This window comes from Macaca mulatta, chromosome X, assembly GCF_049350105.2.
Source record: "Macaca mulatta isolate MMU2019108-1 chromosome X, T2T-MMU8v2.0, whole genome shotgun sequence".
NCBI classification, from domain to species: Eukaryota; Metazoa; Chordata; class Mammalia; order Primates; family Cercopithecidae; genus Macaca; species Macaca mulatta.
The window spans coordinates 40,634,698-40,654,663 of record NC_133426.1 but is presented as its reverse complement, the minus strand read 5'-3'; the positions used below and the strand labels follow the sequence as shown (position 1 = coordinate 40,654,663).

The window sequence follows — 19,966 nt, the reverse complement described above, 5'->3', positions numbered from 1 at the left end:
TCAAGTCCTTTAAATACATGGTGTATTAGTCCGTTTTCACACTGCTATAAAGATATTACCTGAGACTGGGTAATTTATAATAAAAGGAGGTTTCATTGACTCACAGTTCTGCGTGTCTGGGGAAGTCTCAGGAAAATTACAATCATGGCAAAAGGCAAAGGGGAAGCAAGGCACATTTTATATGGCAGCAGGAGAGAGAGAAAGTGAAGGGGGAAGCACCAGACATTTATCAAAAGACCAGATCTCTTGCGAACTCACTCACTATTATGAGAACATCATGGGGAAAACCGCCCCTGTGATCCAATCATGTCACACCAGGTCCCTTCCTCAATACATGGGGATTACAATTCAGATTAAAATTCGCGATGAAACTTGGGTGGGGACAAAACCAAACCATATCATTTCACCCTGGCCCCTCCCAAATATCATGTCCTTTTCACATTTCAAAACGAATCATGCCTCCCCAACAGTACCCCAGAGTCTTCACTCATTTCAGCATTAACTCAAAAGTCCAAGTCTGAAGTCTCATTTGAGAAGAGGCAAATCCCTTCTGCCTATGAGCCTATAAAATAAAAAACAAATCAGTTACTTCCACGTGAATATATGTCACTATACATTTGTCCAAATCCATAGAATATACATTAGAGGCAGCTCTAAGGTAAACTATGATCTATGCATGATAATCATGTGTCAAGTGTAAGTTCATCAATTGTAGCAAATATACCACTCTGGTGGGGGATGTTGATAATGTGGGAGTCTATGCATGTATGGGGAAAGGGAGTATGGGAAATATTTGTACCTCCCCCTACATTTGCTCTGAATCTAAAACTGCTTTAAAAAAATAAAGTCTGTTTTAAAAAGGGCAGGGGATACTAGAAGAAAAGAAATGAGAAGATCTGGAAGGTAATAAAGGAGGCAGAAAAAGAAGACAGCTAGCTCTAAATGAGTTTTGGAGACAGGATGGAGGGTTTTGGATAGAGGATTTCTGCCACGTGCATAAGATGTTGAAGTTAGGGATGGGAAGAGAGGGAGAAATGGTGGGGGAAAGATTTATACAAGTTTTCCCATGTAATATAAATAGAACCTCCCTTTGGAATTTAAAAAATGTTTTACCAAAAATAAAAGAAAATTAAGATGATTTATTAAAATTTAAATTACTTTTGAATTTGTTTCTTGAATGTTGAACTGTTTTCTTCGAAAACAGCACTATGTTATGACTGGGCCATGGTACAGCTCAGCTCTATGTGGGTTACATATACAATAATCATTTAAAAAATAATTTATGAAGATTCCTACTTTGCTCAGTTCTAGAGGAGTGGGCAGTATTGGATAGTTAATAGCCTGTGCCACACAGCTTCCCTGAGAATTAAGGAAATCTCTTTATAAACCTATAAACCTATGCTTTATGTCAATACTCATTCAGATGATAGATTCAACTACCAGTGAATCTACTAGTGGTTTTTTCTAATTAAAGCACCTTGTGTTTCCTTTCTCTTTCTTCATTTGTCTTTTCTCCTCCTCTTCTCAAATAAAATCCCAAAATAGTTGTAAGTGTGAATAAGGTTGCAAACCTAGGAAGAACATTTCACTATAAATAAATGTGGGGTTAAAATTTGTGTTAAATCGGCTGGGCGCGGTGGCTCAAGCCTGTAATCCCAGCACTTTGGGAGGCCGAGACGGGTGGATCATGAGGTCAGGAGATCGAGACCATCCTGGCTAACACGGTGAAACCCCGTCTCTACTTAAAAATAAAAAAAAAAAACAAAACAAAACTAGCCGGGTGAGGTGGCGGGCGCCTGTAGTCCCAGCTACTCGGGAGGCTGAGGCAGGAGAATGGCGTGGACCTGGAAGGCGGAGCTTGCAGTGAGCTGAGATCCGGCCACTGCACTCCAGCCTGGGAGACAGAGCGAGACTCCGTCTCAAAAAAAAAAAAAAAAAAAAAAATTTGTGTTAAATCGAGCCAGGTGCGGTGGCTCATGCCTGTAATCCCAGCACTTTGGGAGGCCAAGGCAGGTGGATCACCTGAGGTCAGGAGTTCAAGACCAGTCTGGCCAACACAGTGAAACCCCAATACTAAAAATACAAAAATTAGCTGGGCATGGTGGCACATGCCTGTAATCCCAGCTACTTGGGAGGCTGAGGCAGGAGAATTGCTTGAACCCAGGAGGCGGAGGTTGCAGTGAGTCGAGATTGTGCCATTGCACTCCAGCCTGGGCAACAGAGCGAGACTCCATCTCAAAAAAAAAAAAAATTATGTTAAATGATGCAAATTACATTCTAGATTATATATGGAAAATGTATATTACCATGCTGATGAGAGCATGGCATGTTCAATATGGCTTTTAATATGAGAGTCAATTTTGACATTACCAGGTGTCATGCACTTAGTTCATCTTACACAAATGAAAACCATTATCAAAAATATTACCTACCTTCTAAAATTCTTCTTATACTTTCTACATTCTTGTCTAATTCAGCCTTACACAGCCCACCGGAAATGACTGTTCTCGATATTTCTTTTCTGTTTAAAATATCTGTGAATAGGTCAGGTGTGGTGGCTCACTCCTGTAATCCCAGCACTTTGGGAGGCTGAGGCGGGTGGATCACCTGAGGTCGGGAGTTCGAGACCAGCCTGAACAACATGGAGAAACCCCATTTCTACTGAAAATACAAAATTAGTCGGGCGTGGTGGCGAATGCCTTTAATCCCAGCTACTCGGGAGGCTGAGGCAGGAGAATCGCTTGAACCTGGGAGGCAGAGGTTGCAGTGAGCCGAGATCATGCCATGGCACTCCAGCTTGGGCAACAAGAGCGAAACTCTGTCTCAAAATAAAATAAAATAAAAATCTGTGGAAAATACCTTGATAACAATGAGCATATCTAGTGCCCAGATCTTAGTCTGTAGAGATTATTTCCCACTATAAAGAACCAGGGCTTCTTGGAGAAATAGATGATTCTAGGCTGGAGTGGCTGGAGTGGGGAAAGTATAAAGGGAACTTGGAATATCTTGTGGGACAGAAATATGGAAGTGCAGTAAGTACTCACTTAATCTCATTGATATGTTCTTGGAAACTGCAACTTCAAGCGAAATGGTGTACAGCAGGTCCTTGAATAACATTGTTTCATCATAACACTGATAAGGAAGGAATCTGGGTTTTTAAATACTTTTTAATACTTTGTTTCACTTAAAGTCACAGTTTCCAAGCATCTATTGAAGACCTTAAGTGAGGACTTACTGAACAAAAACAAAACTGATAAAGTCATGCCAAAAAAAGGCAGAAGCCAGCTTAAAAGGGCTCTCACTTGCTAAATATGGGACAGTTTTGAGTATTAAAATAAGGACTGGAACAGATCGTAACACATTAAATAAAGAATTCAAACTAACCCTATTCTTAAAAAAATTAAGAGGTAGGGAGGAGGAGAAGGGAAAGTTGTTTACAGAAGAAGACCAACTAATTAATGTAGGATTGTTAGAATTAGAAAATCAAAATTGCGCAATCACTATTGTAATAATTGATTCAGGCAAGAATCATCAATAGATGTAAAATCATTAAGTAAAATGTTACAGAATAATATATTCACAGTCTCAAAGTACCACTAGTTGTAATCATGAATTATAAAGGGGAAAAGGTACCTCTATAATGGAGAGGTCTGGTGGACACCACTTAAACCAAATGATCAAATTTAATGTCACCAATAATGGGAAAAATTGACATCACGTGCCCTCTGATGTGATGCACTAAGGACACAGATCACACATTAAGTATTCCTGCCCCCTCCTCCCAAAAAAGATTCTAATCATTAGGAAATAATCAAACCAAATTCAGGAACATTATGCAAAACAGCTGACCTGGACTATTACAAAATGTCAATGCTATGAAAGGTTAAAAAAAAAAAAAAGCTCAGGATAATCTTTAAAAGAAAGGAAAGAGGGCCAGGCATGGTGGCTCACCCTGTAATCCCAGAACTTTGGGAGGCCGAGGCGGGCAGATCACCTGAGGTCAAGAGTTCAAGACCAGCCTGGCCAACATGGTGAAATCCCGTCTCTACTAAAAATACAAAAATTAGCCGTGGCGAATCTAGGTAAAGGGTATGTGGGTGTTTATTGTACTAGTTTTACACTTTTCTATAGGATTAAAAATTTTCAGTATAAAGAAGTAGGATAAAGAAAATGATGCGAAAAAAAAAATTTCTTAAAAGATGCCGAGCCAAAAATGTAGGAGGCAAAGTTGAAATGGGCAAAGTTAGAAGTAGAATATGGACAGGAAGTCCAAGTCTATGACTTCTCACGGCCTTATTCCTGCAAGTCCACCCTGTTGTCTGTCGCTGAACATTCTATCATATGCCATATATTTTTCAAATCAGGAGCTAAACACTCTTCCATAATGTTAGGGTCAGAAGCTCCTGATCTCAGGTCACAAGAAAAGATGTATGAGAAATTCATCGCTCTATAGCTTAAACTGTTTCATGTCTTCTTCCTTACAGACATGGTCTCCAGACACTTCTTGCTGAAGGGCTGACTACATTTTATTTTCCTTGGCTGTAGGTTTGTCATAGGGATAACACAGTTTCCACAGTCTGAAAGGAGAGCTAGATGCCAGCCCCTCCAGGCATTTAAAAATGCATTTTTGAAAGTCAGAAGACAAAATTTCCAATCTGGTTTGTAATGCTTCCTTCCTCTAATATTTATGTGAACCTTCCTTTTCCCGGGCATATTCTGCGTGACTCCTCTCTCCTTCCTGGTGATTTTCCTCTATCCTGGTGACCCAGCCGAATGCCACTGCTGGTTCTTTATGTGTGTGACTCATGAGCATGTGTGTGTACTCCCTTATCCTTCCTTTATTATTTATTCATCCCTGGTAATTACTTATTTATGTAGGTCACTTTATTTTAAAATGATAGTTTTACAAATGCTGAAGCAGATGAGCATTTATAGTCTAAAGGACAGGAGAGATGAACAAGAGACACAAAATATACCACAGAGAGATGGATTAGGAAAGAAAAAGAAATGCAGGTCTGGAATCTCATCTTTTATTTTTTACTGTATATATTTAAGATGTACAACATGTTTTGATACACATATACATATACATATAGTGAAATGATGACTACAGTCAAACAAATTTACATGTCCATTACCTTCCATAGTTACTTTTTGGTGTGTGGTGTTAAAAGAAAAACCTTAGACAAATTAAGCTTAACAGAGTTTAATTGATCAAAGAACTGTTCACAGTTCAGGAAGCCAGCATAGGTTCAGAGAGTCCGCGATGCTGCGAACGTGTGGAAGAAGATTTACAGGCAGCAAAAAGAAAGTGAGGTACAGAAACAGCCAGATTGGTTACACACACGGTTTAAACAGTTGGCTGCCTGTGATTAGCCAAAACTCAGTGGTTGGCACCAGAGTAGGTGATAGTTTGTTTACACATCCAGTTGGGTTACAGGTCACTCTGTGAGGAGATGCCTTTAGGCTGAACTTAAAATATATCAGGAGGCAGCTTTAGGCTAAACTTAACTTAACAGCAATAATTTCTTCTCTATCATCATCTGCCCTTTTTTTTCATTTTAGGAGTTGTCTTATTCTCATGTTTTCATTGGCTCTTTATTAAATACATTTGTGATGGTATTGGACTCTACTACCTTCAAACTGAAGTAAAGTTTGTTTACTGTGTTCAAGGAACCACAATGGCTATAGTCTTCAATTTAGCTAGCCTGGCCAAATTGAAGACTAGGGTGCGAGAGTTAGTATGGCTCAAGACTTAGCCAGGCTCATGACTGGTCAATCCATTTTAACTGAGCACCTACTATTTATCAGGCACTATGTTTGGAAGTGGAGGGAGAGATTGACCGAGACGCAATGCCCTACCTCAGTGGTTCAAAATATTCCATGTAAGGTTTACACTAGCGTCATCTGAAGAAGGGTATTGAAGATAAGATGATGCCACTACATGGATGTTAGTGCATGCTTTAGGAATTGTGTTCAGCTGCTAGCAATCGACACTAAATAAAGAGTGGTTTAAATAAATTGGGAGGTTATTTTCTATCTTTTGCAGGCAGAGGTAGACAATCCAGTGGTGGCATGCCAAGCCCATGAAGTCATCCAAGTCCCTTGCTCCTTCTATCTCTCTGCTTTGTCCTTCTTAGCACACATTTTCCACTCTAAAGTTTGCCTCCTGGTTGCCAGATGACCACTGCAACTCCAGCCATCATGTCTGTATTCCAGGCTGAAGGAAAGAGGAAGACTGAAGAGAGAAGAGGCAAAAGGACGCTTGCCAGGTGAGTCAACCTCGTTTTAAAAGAGCTTTCCCAGAACCTCCACCCAAAACTTCTGCTTACATCCCATTAAGTAGCACTTAGTCATACGGCCATCCATAACTGTAAGAGAAGATCTCAACAAAATAAGAACCTCACAAGTACTTAGTCATTTGCAAGTACAAGTTCAGGTACTTATTATATTGGCTTACCTGTCTTCTCATTTGGTCCCTGGTACTTTTAAAGTTAACTTTGCTGGTTTCTTTTTTATCACCCAATTGTCTAAAACAATCATCATCTTACACTTAAAATGCATAATTGTTAAAATTCTGACCAAAGAAGAGGGATAGTTCAGCAGACACATCGAATAAGAGGGGTGAATTAATGCTAGAGCAAGGAGAAGAAAATCTCATAGACTTCTGCCGCCCCCACTCAATGGTAGAAAAGATTCTTAGGTTTGTTTGTTTTTTTAAAAAAATTATTGATATACATTAACAAATTGCTTTGCATAAATGTTATGTCAATGTATACTGCTACCAGCACTCTATGAGTAACAGGCTCGGGTCATTTTAAAGAACTTTATGTTCAAAGCTCATTCAACACTTCATAAACTCACTACATTGCTTTTTTTTTTTTTTTTTTTTTGAGATGGAATCTTACTCTGTCGCCCAGGCTGGAGTGCAGTGGCACGATCTCGGCTCACGGCAACCTTCACCTCCCAGGTTCAAGTGATTCTCCCACCTCAGCCTCCCAAGTAGTTGGGATTACATGCTCCCACCACCATGCCCGGCTAATTTATATATTTTTAGTAGAGACGGGATTTCACCATGTTAGCCAGGCTAGTCTCGAACTCCTGACCTCAGGTGATCTACCCGCCTCAGGCTCCCAAAGTACTGGGATTACAGACGTGAGTCACTGCGCTTGGCCTACTACATTGCTTTCTGAGCACCTCTTACTAATATTATTGCTCTACAATTGTCCAAAACTATTTACCTCTTGCTCAGTTATCCTAATTTTTGCTTGTTGCTATGCTCTGTCATTGATTGATTCATAAACATTTTTCCTTCTTTTTAAAACAATTTTGATTGATTGAGCCCAGGAGGTCAAGGCTGCAGTGAGCCATGATTGTGCCACTGCACTCCAGCCTCAGTGGCAGAGCAAGACACTTTCCTCTTCTCTTCTCCCCCGCAAACATTTATAATGGCTTTATTGAAATATAATTCACAGGCCATACAATTTCACCCATTTAAAGTGTACAATTTGTTAGCTTTTAGTATATTAAAAGTTTTGCAACCATCACCACAATTTTAGAACATTTTTATCACAGCAGAAAGAAACTGTACTAATTAGCAGTCACTCCTCATTTACCCTCCAAAACCACAAGCCCTAGGCGATCATTGATCTACTTTCTGTCTCTATAGATTTGCCTATTCAGGACATTTTATATAAATGGAATCAATACAGTATGTGATCTTTTGTGATCTGGCTTCTTTCACTTAGCATAATCTTTTCAAGGTTCATCCATGTTGTAGCATGTATGAGTACTTCATTCCTTTTTTAATTCCTAATAACATTCCATTGTATGGTATATTAATATTAATACCACATTTGGCAATTCAATGGAGAAAGAAGACTATTCAACAAATGGTATTAAAATAATTGTACATCCCTAAACAAAAAAAGTCAATTTGGGCCTAAACCTCATCTCTTTTCCAAAAATTAACTTGAAATTGATTCCATATCTAAATGTAAAACATAAAACTATAAACCTTTTAGAAAGAAGCACAGGAGAAAATCATCATCATCAGTGGTTAGGCAAAGATTTCTTAGACACAACACCAAAAGTACGATCCATTTTAAAAAAAGAACTTGTATGTCCAGTCCAGGATATACAAAGAACCCTCAAAACCAAACAGTTAGAAAACAAACAGTCCAATTTTTAAAAGGGGCAAAAACTAAAAATACAACCCAGCAATCACACTCCTGGGTATATATCCCAGAGAAATAACAATTTGTGTGCATACAAACCTGTACACAGATGATCATAGCAACATTATTTGCAATGTTCAAAACCTTGAAATAATCAAAATGTTTCTCTATAGTTGACTAGTTAAACATACTGTGGTACATCCATACCACAGATTACTCAGCAGTAAAAAGCAATGAACTATTAATATATGCAACAACTTGGATGGTTCTCAAGGGTATTCTGCTGTACACTGAGTCAAAAAAAGCCAACTTCAAAATGTCGCATACTATATGATTCCGTTTATATAATATTCTCAAAGTGACAAAAGAATAGAGATGGAGGCCAGGCGCGGTGGCTCACGCCTATAATCCCAGCACTTTGGGAGGCCGAGGTGGGCAGATCACTTAAGGCCAGGAGTTCGTGACCAGCCTGGCCAACATGGTGAAACCCCGTCTCTTTTAAAAATAAAAAAAAATTGCTGGGCGCAGTGACTCATGCTGGTAATCCCAGGACTTTGGGAGGCCGAGGCGGGCGGATCATGAGGTCAGGAGTTTGAGACCAGCCTGACCAATATGGTGAAACTCCGTCTCTACTAAAAAAAAAAAAAAATTAGCCAGGTACGGTGGTGTGTGCCTGTAATCCCAGCTACTCAGTAGGCTGAGGCAGGAGAACTGCTTCAATCTGGGAGGCTGAGGTTGCAGTGAGCCGAGATCATACCACCGCACTGCAGCCTAGGCGACAAAAAATAAAATAAAATTGTTTTTTAGCTGGGCGTGGTGGCACATGCGTGTAATCCTAGCTACTCAGGAGGCTGAGGCAGGAGAATCACTTGAATCCGGGAGGCAGAGGTTGCAGTGAGCCAAGATCTCTCCACTGCACTCCAGCCTGGGCGACAGAGTGAGACTCCGTGTCAAAAACAACAACAACAACAACAACAACGACTCAAAAGGCTACCTACTGTATGATTCCAGTTATAAATGGAATATATATGCTATGTTTGAAAAGACAAAACTACAGTGACAGAAAAACAGATCAGTGATTTCCAAGGATTAGTAGTTGGAGGAAGGTGTGATTCTAAAGCAGGAGACAGCAAACTTTTTCTGTAGAGGGCCAGATAGTAAATAGTTCAGGCTTTGTGTCACATATTCTTTACTTTTGTCTCTGGTTTTTGTTCTTTTTACAAAACTTCAAAAATGTAAAAATGATTCTTAGCTTCTGGGCCCTGAGAAAACAGGCCATGGACCAGATTTGACTCAGGTGTAGTTTGCCAACTCTTGTGACAATGACAGAGTTTAAGGGAGTTGGCAGGGTGGGGAATGAGAGATATAATTGTTCTGTATCCAACTGTGGCATGGTTACAGGAATCTATAAATGTGTTAAAATTCACAGAAGTATATGCACACAGAAAAGTCAATAATACTGTATGTTGATTAGAAAGAAAAACCCAGTAACCTATCAGATCAGTTCATCTCTGTCACAAGATATATCAAAATTGCCTTTTCCCTAAGATACAAGGATCAAGAAATCTTTTAAAAGATATGGCTTCTAACCAGGTGTGGTGGTACGTGCCTATAGTCCCAGCTACTCTGGAGGCTGAGGTAGGAGGATCACTTGAGGCCAGGACTTTAAGGCTACAGTGGGGCATGATGAGACCTGGGAATACCCACTGCATTCCAGCCTGAGCAACATAGTGAGACCCCATCTCTAAAAAAATAAATTTGTAAAATAAATGAAAGATATGGCTTCTATCCATTCTATTTATGAAGTTGTTTACTGCAGTAATTCCCTTGTTTAAAATGGCAGGCTTGTGTGAATGAGATGATGAACTCAGTTGTAACTTATTAGGTTACGATGATGACAACCGTTTCTTCAAGGACAGGAAAAGCAAGTGTTATTCTCTATAAAAAGAGATAAATGTATTTGTCACTTACAATAATGTCCCATTTATTTGCTGAGCAACGATCATTTAAGCTCAAAGCAATATGTGAGTTTCAGCCTTGAAATAGCAATTCAATCTGAATTATTTTCAAATAAGTTACCTTTAAGCATAGAAATTATAGCTTATGTTATAGAGAATATACCCTTTCTTACATTTTGCAAACTACAGGAGAGAATCTGACATTTATTTTATGCTCTGGATAAGAGGGTCACTGTGTCACAGCAGATTCACTTTCCCTCAGGCCTTGGTAACTGTCAGAGAGAATTGTATAACTGTCAGCATATTGTATAAGAATGTCAAGAGAACTGACTTTTGTTGTCTGATCAAGTGAATATGTAATGCTTCCCTAAAAATATCCTTTAACAAATTAAAAATATTTCATCTTTTGTAGTGATTCTCAGTGCTGGGTGTGTGTATTTCAGGAATAGGGATGCTTTAGGAGATTTACATGGCTTAACCCCAGAATCACTGACCTGGTGAGCCCTGTGGAAAACAGTGTAGAACCCTCCATCTAGGCAGCCTTTCAAACTACTATATTTATCAAGCATATACTTCAGGTAAACACGTGACAGATGACACTCTTTCCCTACATTTTACTCTGGATACAAAGGGATTTCAAAAATAAGCATAAAACATGAAGGATAAAAAGACAATGTATTTCCTGTGTCCCCATGGAATGGTGGGTGGCCAATGACTATCTTAGCATTTCTCTCTGTATTTCTTTAGGCACCATCTCTTTTCATCATCCCCAAGTGCTGCCCCACACTCCAAACTAAGTGGTTGTACTTATATGACAGACTGTTTTTTCTCTTTATGCCCATAAAATATGCTCGTGCAGCAAACGTTTATTGAGCACCTGCTATGTGCTGGGTAACAGCTTGTGCTTGGGACAGATAAGCAAATGAAACAAACAGAAGTCCCTGCCTTCATAGAGTTTGCATTCTAGTGGGGGCAGATAGACGATGAACAATGAATATGATAAATAAGTAAATTATATAGTATGTTAGATACATTTGGATTGCCTAATGTATTAGGCTGTTTTTGTGTCACTATAAAGACACACCAGAGGCTGGATAATTTATAAAGAAAAGAGGTTTAATTGGCTCATGGTTCTGCAGGCTGTTCAAGGAGCATGGTGCCAAGATCTGCTCTGGGTGAGGGCCCCAGGGAGCTTACAATCATGGCCGAAGGTGAAGGGGGAGCCAGCATCATACGACAAGAGCAGGAGTGGTGGTGGGGAGGTGTTACACACTTTTAGACAACCAGATCTCACATGAACTGAGTGAGAACTCACTTACCACCAAGGGGATGGAGCTAAGCCGTAAATAAGGGATCCACTCCCATGATCCAATCATTTCCCACCAGGCCCCACCTCCAACATTGGAAATTACATTTCAACATGAGATTTGGAGGGGACAAACATCCAAACCATGTCACCTAAGGTACTGGTTAGCTGTCTTTGCTAAATTGCCGATAAGTTATAAGTTATTATGTATCCCCTCTCTCTTTTGCATCATCAGTTTTACCCTCTCTACTGGACTATTCCATCAGTGTACCCACAAAGAAGCTATTATATCTCTAATCTTAAAAGGATGCTGATATGGTTTGGCTGTGCCCTACCCAAATTTCATCTTCAATTGTAGTTTCCATAATCCCCACATGTCTTGGGAAGGACCCAGTGGGAGGTAATGGAATCATGGGGGTGGTTACCCGCATGCTGTTCTTGTGATAGTGAGTTCTCACGAGTTCTGATGGTTTTATAAGGGGTTTTTCTCCCTTTTGCTCGGCACTTCTCTTTCCTGCCACCATGTGAAGAAGGATGTTTTTGCTTTCCCTTCTGACATGATTGTGAGTTTTCTGAGGCCTCCCCAGCCATGCTGAACTGTGAGTCAATTAAATCTCTTTCCTTTATAAATTACCCAGTCTCGGGTATGTCTTTATTAGCAGCATGAGAACAGACTATACAAACGCCCTCTCTTGATTCACTCTGTTCTCATCACAGTAGTCAGGGCGATCCTCTTAAAATCATAAGTCAGATGATGTATTAATATCCATACCACCACCACTGCCACTCCTGCCCAAACATCCTATTTCCCTTCCTGGTTTTATTGTTTTCTCTTTAGTACTTAACATTATTGACATAACTCTTTTTATATCTATATCTGTATTCCATAACTTTACTTATTTATCCTGTTTCAATTGGCTTTTCCTACCAGAATATAATCTTATGCAGGTAGGAATTTTTACCTATTTTATTTAGTCTCAGTATTTAGAATCATCCCTGGCATATAGTAGGTGCTAAGTAAGTATTTTAAATGAATCATGTTGCCTACTCTAATTGTGTTTGAACAGGGAGCTGTTGGCTCAATATTATGCTTTAAGGACTATAATGGTCACTGGGCAAATTTGTTTTGATTTATTTATTTATTTATTTATCTTTTAAGTTCTGGGGTACATGTGCAGGATGTGCAGGTTTGTCACATAGGTAAACGTGTGCCATGGTGGTTTGCTGCACCTATCAACCGATCACGTAGGTATTAAGCCCAGCATGCATTAGTTATTTTTTCTAATGCTCTCCCTCTCCCCAACCCAACCCTGACAGTCCCCCAAAGTATTGTTCCCCTCCCTGTGTCCATGTGTTCTCATTGTTCAGTTCCCAGTTATAAGTGAGAACATGTGGTATTTTGTTTTTGTTTTTGTTTTGAGATAGTCGCCCAGGCTGGAATGTAGTGGCACAATTTCAGCTCACGGCAAACTCTGCCTGCCACGTCCAAGTGATTCTCCTGCCTCAGCCTCCCAAGTAGCTGAGACTACAGGCGCCCGCCATCACGCCCAGCTAATTTTTGTATTTTTAGTAGAGACGGGGTTTCACCATGTTGGCCAGACTAGTCTCCGACTCCCGACCTTAGGTCATCCGCCTGCCTCAACCTCCTAAAGTGCTGGTATTATAGGCATGAGCCACTGTGCCTGGCCAGCAAATATTTTTGACAAGTTATTTCTTCCACATCCTTCAATCCCAACCTTTGAACAGTATCAATAGCTATAACTCTAAACAATAAAATACAACATTGTCAGATCCTCATTCAATGTGTTTATAGGAGTTGTGAATGTGGGCTCCTCCTTCTTCAGACTGCAGAATTTGATAACGTTGGGTTTTGTATGTTTTGTTCTTAGGTATGTATTATTCTTTCTCCCGTCAGTAATTCCTTTGTGATCTGTTTCTTTTCTTATTTCATTCATCTCCTTTCCCGGTTCTCCACCCTAGAAATTTGAGAGACAGACTGATATCCAGAAAAACAAATCTTTCACTGTAATCTCCTTTTCAGTGTTATCTCAATTTTGAATAGATTTAAGTAAAATAAGTTAAGTATTTCTTAGATACAGATATTAGTAAGTATACAATTTTATTCATCAAACTCTGCTTACTATAAATCTCTATTGACAACATGTACAAATTAAGTTGGAAGGATAAAGAAAGAAGCAGGGGAGGCTTCTGGAACTAGCATCTGTGTTCCTCAAATATTAGAATTGCTTGATGGTGTTAATGAGGCACTTGCCTATTAATTTTAAGTTTGATTTTCAATTTGTTTGGCAACATCATCGCTCTGCAATGTATTTTTAATTTTCCTTATTAAAACTTTTAATTAGTTTTCCCAAAATTTTAAAGCAAAACCAGCTATTATGCCATTTAATTGGAATATTACAGACAGTCAGAAAGGTATTTGAAACTAAGTTGATTCAAAAATGAAGATTTAGCTGGAAACATTAGCTCATACATGTAATCCCTCCCTGCTACTTAGGAGGCTGAGGCAGGAGGATCACTTGAGGCCAGGAGTTCAAGACCAGCCTGGGCAACATAGTGATACCCCATCTCTAATTTTTTCTCTTTTTTTATTAGCTAAGTGTGGTGCCATGTGCCTGTAGTCCCACCTACTCAGGAGGCTGGGGTGGGAGGATTGATTGAGCCCAGGAGTTCCAGGCTGCAGTGAGCTGTAGTTGTGCCACTACACCCCGGCCTGGGCAACATAGTGCAACCCTGTCTCTAAATAGATATGTAAATAAATAAAAGTAAATATTTGCTTTCTAATGCATTTACATTAAAATATTTGATAAGTATGTGAGTTTGCTTCTATGTGTCCTTAATAAAATATAATGACTTGAGAAGTATATCTACTACTTTTTATCATGGAAGCTCAGTATTCAACACAAATGCTTTCTGTTAATCCTTATTGTTTTAGTTACCGCAATTTTTAAAAAGTTATTCTCAGCTAATGAATTGAAGTTACACTTCCACATTTGGACACCATTAAATTACTAAGAGTACTAGGACTTTTAAAAGGTTTAAAATGCATGATTTTAAACATTTGGGGATTTTAAGATAAAAGTATAAAGTTATTTGTGGAGAAATTTAAGATGTTACATGATGGCTGAAATAAAAGTCTTGGGATAAGAATAGTGTGTGTGGAGGAGGGCTTGAAATATCCAAAAGACCAACATTTTACTTTTTAAAATGGAAATTTCCTGATTTAGTGACTGAGGATTCTAATCACATGGCATGCCAGATTTTAAAATATTTATTTTTAAAATCAATGACCGGGCGCCGTGGCTCACACTTGTAATCTCAGCACTTTGGGAGGCCGAGGCAGGTGACTCACTTGAGGTCAGGAGTTCGAGACCAGCCTTGCCAACATAGTGAAACCCGTCTGTACTAAAAACACAAAACTTAGCCAGGCATGGTGGCACATGCCTGTAGTCCCAGCTACTCCAGAGGCTGAGACAGGAGAATCGCTTGAAACCGGGAGGCGGAGGTTTCAGTGAGCCAGGATCGCACCACTACACTCCAGTCTGGGCGACAGAGCAAGACTCCCTCTCAAAATAAAATAAAATAAAAAGTATCCACCGAGACCCTCTAGATGACTTTTACTGGTTTCAAATTTGTTAGACTTCATTAATCTTGTTGAGTAACACTTGTACTTAGGTCATGAACATTCACTTATTTTATTTGTCTACTGATGGCAGTTGTGAGTAAAATCCACTCTCAAGGTCTCCCTCCTTGAAGAGAGAATCTGCTATAATAACAGGTCTCATTATCTCACCATGATAAAAATGTCAAGCATTTTTTTTGAAGGACTCAAATTACATCTGTTGCAACACCAGTGCATCAGCTCATTAGTCTCCTTTCTTCCCCACTCATAACTACCTGCATGCAATATGATTCCAGCTTCCCTAATGTAACTCAATTTTTATTAAATTTAAAAAACACAAATTAGTAAGTTAAAGTAGTAGTTGAAGTAATAGAGGTGAAGTGTCACCTTTGTTGTTGTTGTTTTTGTTGTTTGTTTACTCCTTTCCATTCCCAATTATTTCTGCCACCTGGTACAAAGATGTGATCTAACAAAAATGATTCCCCCTCCCCCGACACACACCTGTCATAGTCCCAGGGGTTGCCATACCTCACTTTCGTTCTTTGGTTTCCCATTTTCATGTTCAAGTTATCCAGCTGCTAGCTTTCTTTTAAAGTAAGAGTTATTTGTACAACAAAGCTAGACAATAAATTGTTTTCCTCAAAACACAAAATATGGGCCTGTTCCCTCTGCTGTGAGACTATCACTCCACCAGAGGGGTCAATTTGTGTGTACTTCAGGTGACAAGATTTGCGGTCACCTGGCCAAAAACTTCTTTGTCTCTTTGGATGACTTAAAAACTCTACCCCAAGATGTCTTTCATGGGGATGCCCCAAAGTCTTACTTGTTTTACTGTAGGGTTGCCTGCCCAGCACCCCCAATTTTTTCTGAGAGTAGAAATGGCCAATTTGGGCCTGCAATTGCTGAACTTTTCCATGACTCTGCTGGGCTGGGTAGGCCTTGTGGCCTGCACCACCATCCTGCAGCGGCAGATGAGCTCATGTGTGGGCAACAGCATCATCACAAGGGACCGTGAATGGACTACATCACGCAGAGCATGGGCTTGATGAGCTGTGAAATGTATGACTTGGTGCTCGCCCTGCCAGCAGCCATGCAGGTCCTTCGAGCCCTTAATGGTGGCATACCTGGTGCTGGGCTTCCTGACCATATGTGTGTGGCCACGATGGGCATGAAGTGCATGTGTTGTGGGGGAAATGATAAAGTGAAGAAGGCCTGTATAGCTGATATGGCTTGGCTCTGTGTCCCCACCCAAATCTCATCTTGAACTGTAATCCTCACATGTCAAGGGAGGGAAATGACTGGATTATGGGGGCAGTTTCCCCCATACTGTTCTCATGATAGTGAGTGAATTCTCAGGAGATCTGACAGTTTTTTGTTTGTTTGTTTTTTGAAATGGAGTTTCACTCTTGTTGCCCAGGCTGGAGTGCAATGGCATAGTCTCAGCTCACTGCAACCTCTGCCTCCCAGGTTCAAGTGATTCTCCTGCCTCTGCCTCCCACGTAGTTGGTATTACAGGCATCCCCCACCACACTCAGCTAAGTTTTGTATTTTTAGTAGACACGGGGTTTCACCATGTTGGCCAAGCTGGTCTCAAACTCCTGAACTCAGGTGATCTGCCCACCTCAGCCTCCCAAAGTACTGGGATTACAGGGGTGAGCCACTGTGCCCAGCCCTGATGGTTTTATAAACGGTAGTTTTTCCTGCTCTCTCACATGCTTTCTCTCTCCTGCCGCCATGTGAAGAAGGTCCTTGCTTGCCCTTCCGCCATGATTGTAAGTTTCCTGAGGCCTCCCCAGTCATGCTAAACTGTGAGTCAATTAAACCTCTCTCCTTTATAAATTACCCAGTCTTGGATATATCTTTATAGCAGTGTGAAAACAGACTAATACAATAGGCATGGTTAGAGGCGTCATTTTCATCATGGCAGGTCTTGCTGACTTGGTAGCTTTCTTCTGGTATGGCCATCAGATTGTCACGGACTTTTACAACCCCTTCATCCCCTTGAATATTAGGTATGAGTTTGGTCCTGCTATCTTTATTGACTGGGCAGGGTCTTCTCTGGCCCTCCTAGGAGGTGTACTATTCTCTTGCTCTTGTCCTGGGAATAAGACCCAAACTGGGTACCATGTACCTCACTCTTACTCTAAGTCCAACTCTGCCAAGGAGTACATGTGAGTTGGGACCCCTTTGCCCCAGCCTGACAGGCTATGGGTGTATCTAGATGCCTGAAAAGACCTGGGGCAGAGCTCAATCTGTGGGCAGGGCGCAGGACAAAGGCCTCCTGGTCACGCCATCCCTGCACACCATGTACTGTTCTCTGGGGGGTGGGGTGGGAGACACAAAAAGAGAGGAGAGTGCACATTTTGTATAGTAATAAAAAATAAGTTTTGGAAAGTAAAAAGATATATATGAGCAAGTAGGGATAGACCAGTGATAGCTAGCTACAATACCTATAGTACTGGCATCTGTACAGAAACATGCTTAGGGAAGCAACAGGGCATCTCACTGACCTGGGAACAACAAAATAACCAAAAGGCACTAACTGAAAGTTTAGAGAGCCAAAGTGAGAACAGGAACTAAAACTGTAGAGGTAAACCTCCATGACAATGGTCTGCAATAAGATATAAGAGATCTAAAATAGTCTGGATCATACGAGCTCTTAGAACTAACTAGCCAAAGCATCCTTTGAGGATAAAGATCCACACTGAGGAGACTTGCTGATCAATCTAAATTGAACAGGATAGTGACAATACAGACAAAAGAAAGAACAGGGCCAGAAAAAGTAGGGAGGGGAACAGAGTCTGGAGATCTCAGAAATCAAGCCACCATATTTTTTGACACTTCACAAAAACAACAGGAGAGTTCTAGTCATAAAGTTATAAAATCTATATTTCCCTTGTAAAAGTTCAGGAAAATGAAATTCACGTGGAAATGAACATAATAGAATGAAGGGCAAAAACCATGTGATCATTTCAATGGACACAGAAAAATACAAATTCATAATACAAATTCTCAACAAACTTAGAATAGAAGGGAACTTCTTCAACCTTCAACCTGATGAAGAGTATCCACAAAAACCACCAGTGTTTTGTTTTTACAATATGTAATTTTTTGTATTTAGCATCTCTCTCAACTTTGTAGAGATGAACAGGAAGAAGAACTAGAATTGAAGTGTGGAGAACAAACTTGGGATTCCCAAATGGGCTAGAGGCAGTATATGTTAGGATTTTGGCAGCAGCCAAAATGGACAATTTTTTTGGCCAGGGAAGTCATTTGTAGGGACCTTAAGGTTGGGGTACAGAATGAGTAGGAATGAAGGTGCCCGAAGATTCATATACACCAGGCCGATAGGATGAACAGCATTGGGGAATCTGAGTAGCGTGTCTGTATTTCTCAGGCCAGCACTGGTCTTGACTTCGCCCTCTGGTATTGATGGTTGTTGAGTTTCTTGTTTTTGCTGAACATGCTCGCATTTTGCTTTCTTAAGTTTTGCTCTGTGGTTCTCGAACCAGACCTCCAGTACTGTTGGATGTATTTCGATTTTCGAAGCCCACTGAAGGCTGGGGTTTGGGTATAGGTTCTCATTGAAAAAGCTGTTCAAATGAGATCACTCGGACTCAGGAAGGGGAACATCACACACCGGGGCCTATCATGGGGAGGGGGGAGGGGGGAGGGATTGCATTGGGAGTTATACCTGATGTAAATGATGAGTTGATGGGTGCAGCACAGCAACATGGCACAAGTATACATATGTAACAAACCTGCACGTTATGCACATGTACCCTACAACTTAAAGTATAATAATAATAAATAAAATTAAAAAAAAAAAAAAAAAAAAAGAAAAAGCTGTTCAAATCTTCCAGTAGTTTCTCAGTGAACATGGTTCATTTCCTGTGTGAATGCACCTGGTGCTTGCCTTTGGGAAGATCCTCTGAGTCTGACATCTTCTAATGCAGATGTGCTCCTGTGTTCAGATCCAATGATAAGAACTAGTAGAGATTGAATCCAGACTTAAATAGCTTACTCCATAGCCACACCTGATTCCCAACCCCTTCCAACTGTTTCTGCCCTATCTGCTTCCAATGTGATTCCTGGATCCTCCAGAGCCCCCTGGATTTCACCTAATTCTGTCTCACGTCATACCTAATCATAAAAGACTGCATGTTTGCCTCCAAGACTAGGAAGAAGGCAAGACTACCCACTCTTGCCACTTCTATTCAACATTGTACTGGAGGTTCTAGTGCAATAAAGTAAAAAAAAATTAAAAAGCATCTAGGTTGTAAAAAGGTAAAACTGTCTTTATTTGCTAATGACATGATCATCATGTAGAAAATCCTAAGGAATTTATACACACACACACACACACACACACACACAACTATTAGAACAAATAAGTTCACCAAAGTGATGGGATACTAAGTCAGTATACAAAAATCAATTGTATTACTATGTACGAGCAATGAAAATTCCAAAAGTGAAATTAAAAAATAACTCCATTTATGATTGTATTAAAAAGAATAAAACACTTAAGAATAATTTTAACAAAATAAGTGTAAGACATGTACAGTGAAAATTTAAAAATACTGATGAGGGAAATTAAAGAAGACCTAAATATATGGAGAGACATCCATCCCATGATCATGGAAAACTCAGTAATATGGCAATTCTCTCAAAATTGATTTGTAGATTAACACAATCTCTATCAAAATTCCAACAGTTTTTTTTTTTTTTTTTTTTTTTTTTTTAGAAAATTGACAAATTGATTGCTGGGAGACAATTCTCCATGAATATTTCACAGCTCCACACAGTCCAGATCTTCTGAACAAAGAGCTTGTTTGAATGGCAAAGGCCTTGGAAGCTAGAGATTTCGAGCTGTGTCTCCCCA

The 19,966-nt window shown here is 40.0% G+C and overlaps 2 pseudogenes; one reads left to right on the top strand and one right to left on the bottom strand.

Annotated features, from left to right (window-relative positions):
- The first annotated feature begins 15,959 nt into the window (after positions 1–15,959).
- Positions 15,960–17,590, top strand: LOC705648 (claudin-7-like; annotated as a pseudogene).
- Positions 17,591–18,198: 608 nt separating this feature from the next.
- On the bottom strand, positions 18,199–19,170 carry LOC705536 (divergent paired-related homeobox pseudogene; annotated as a pseudogene).
- Positions 19,171–19,966: the final 796 nt, after the last annotated feature.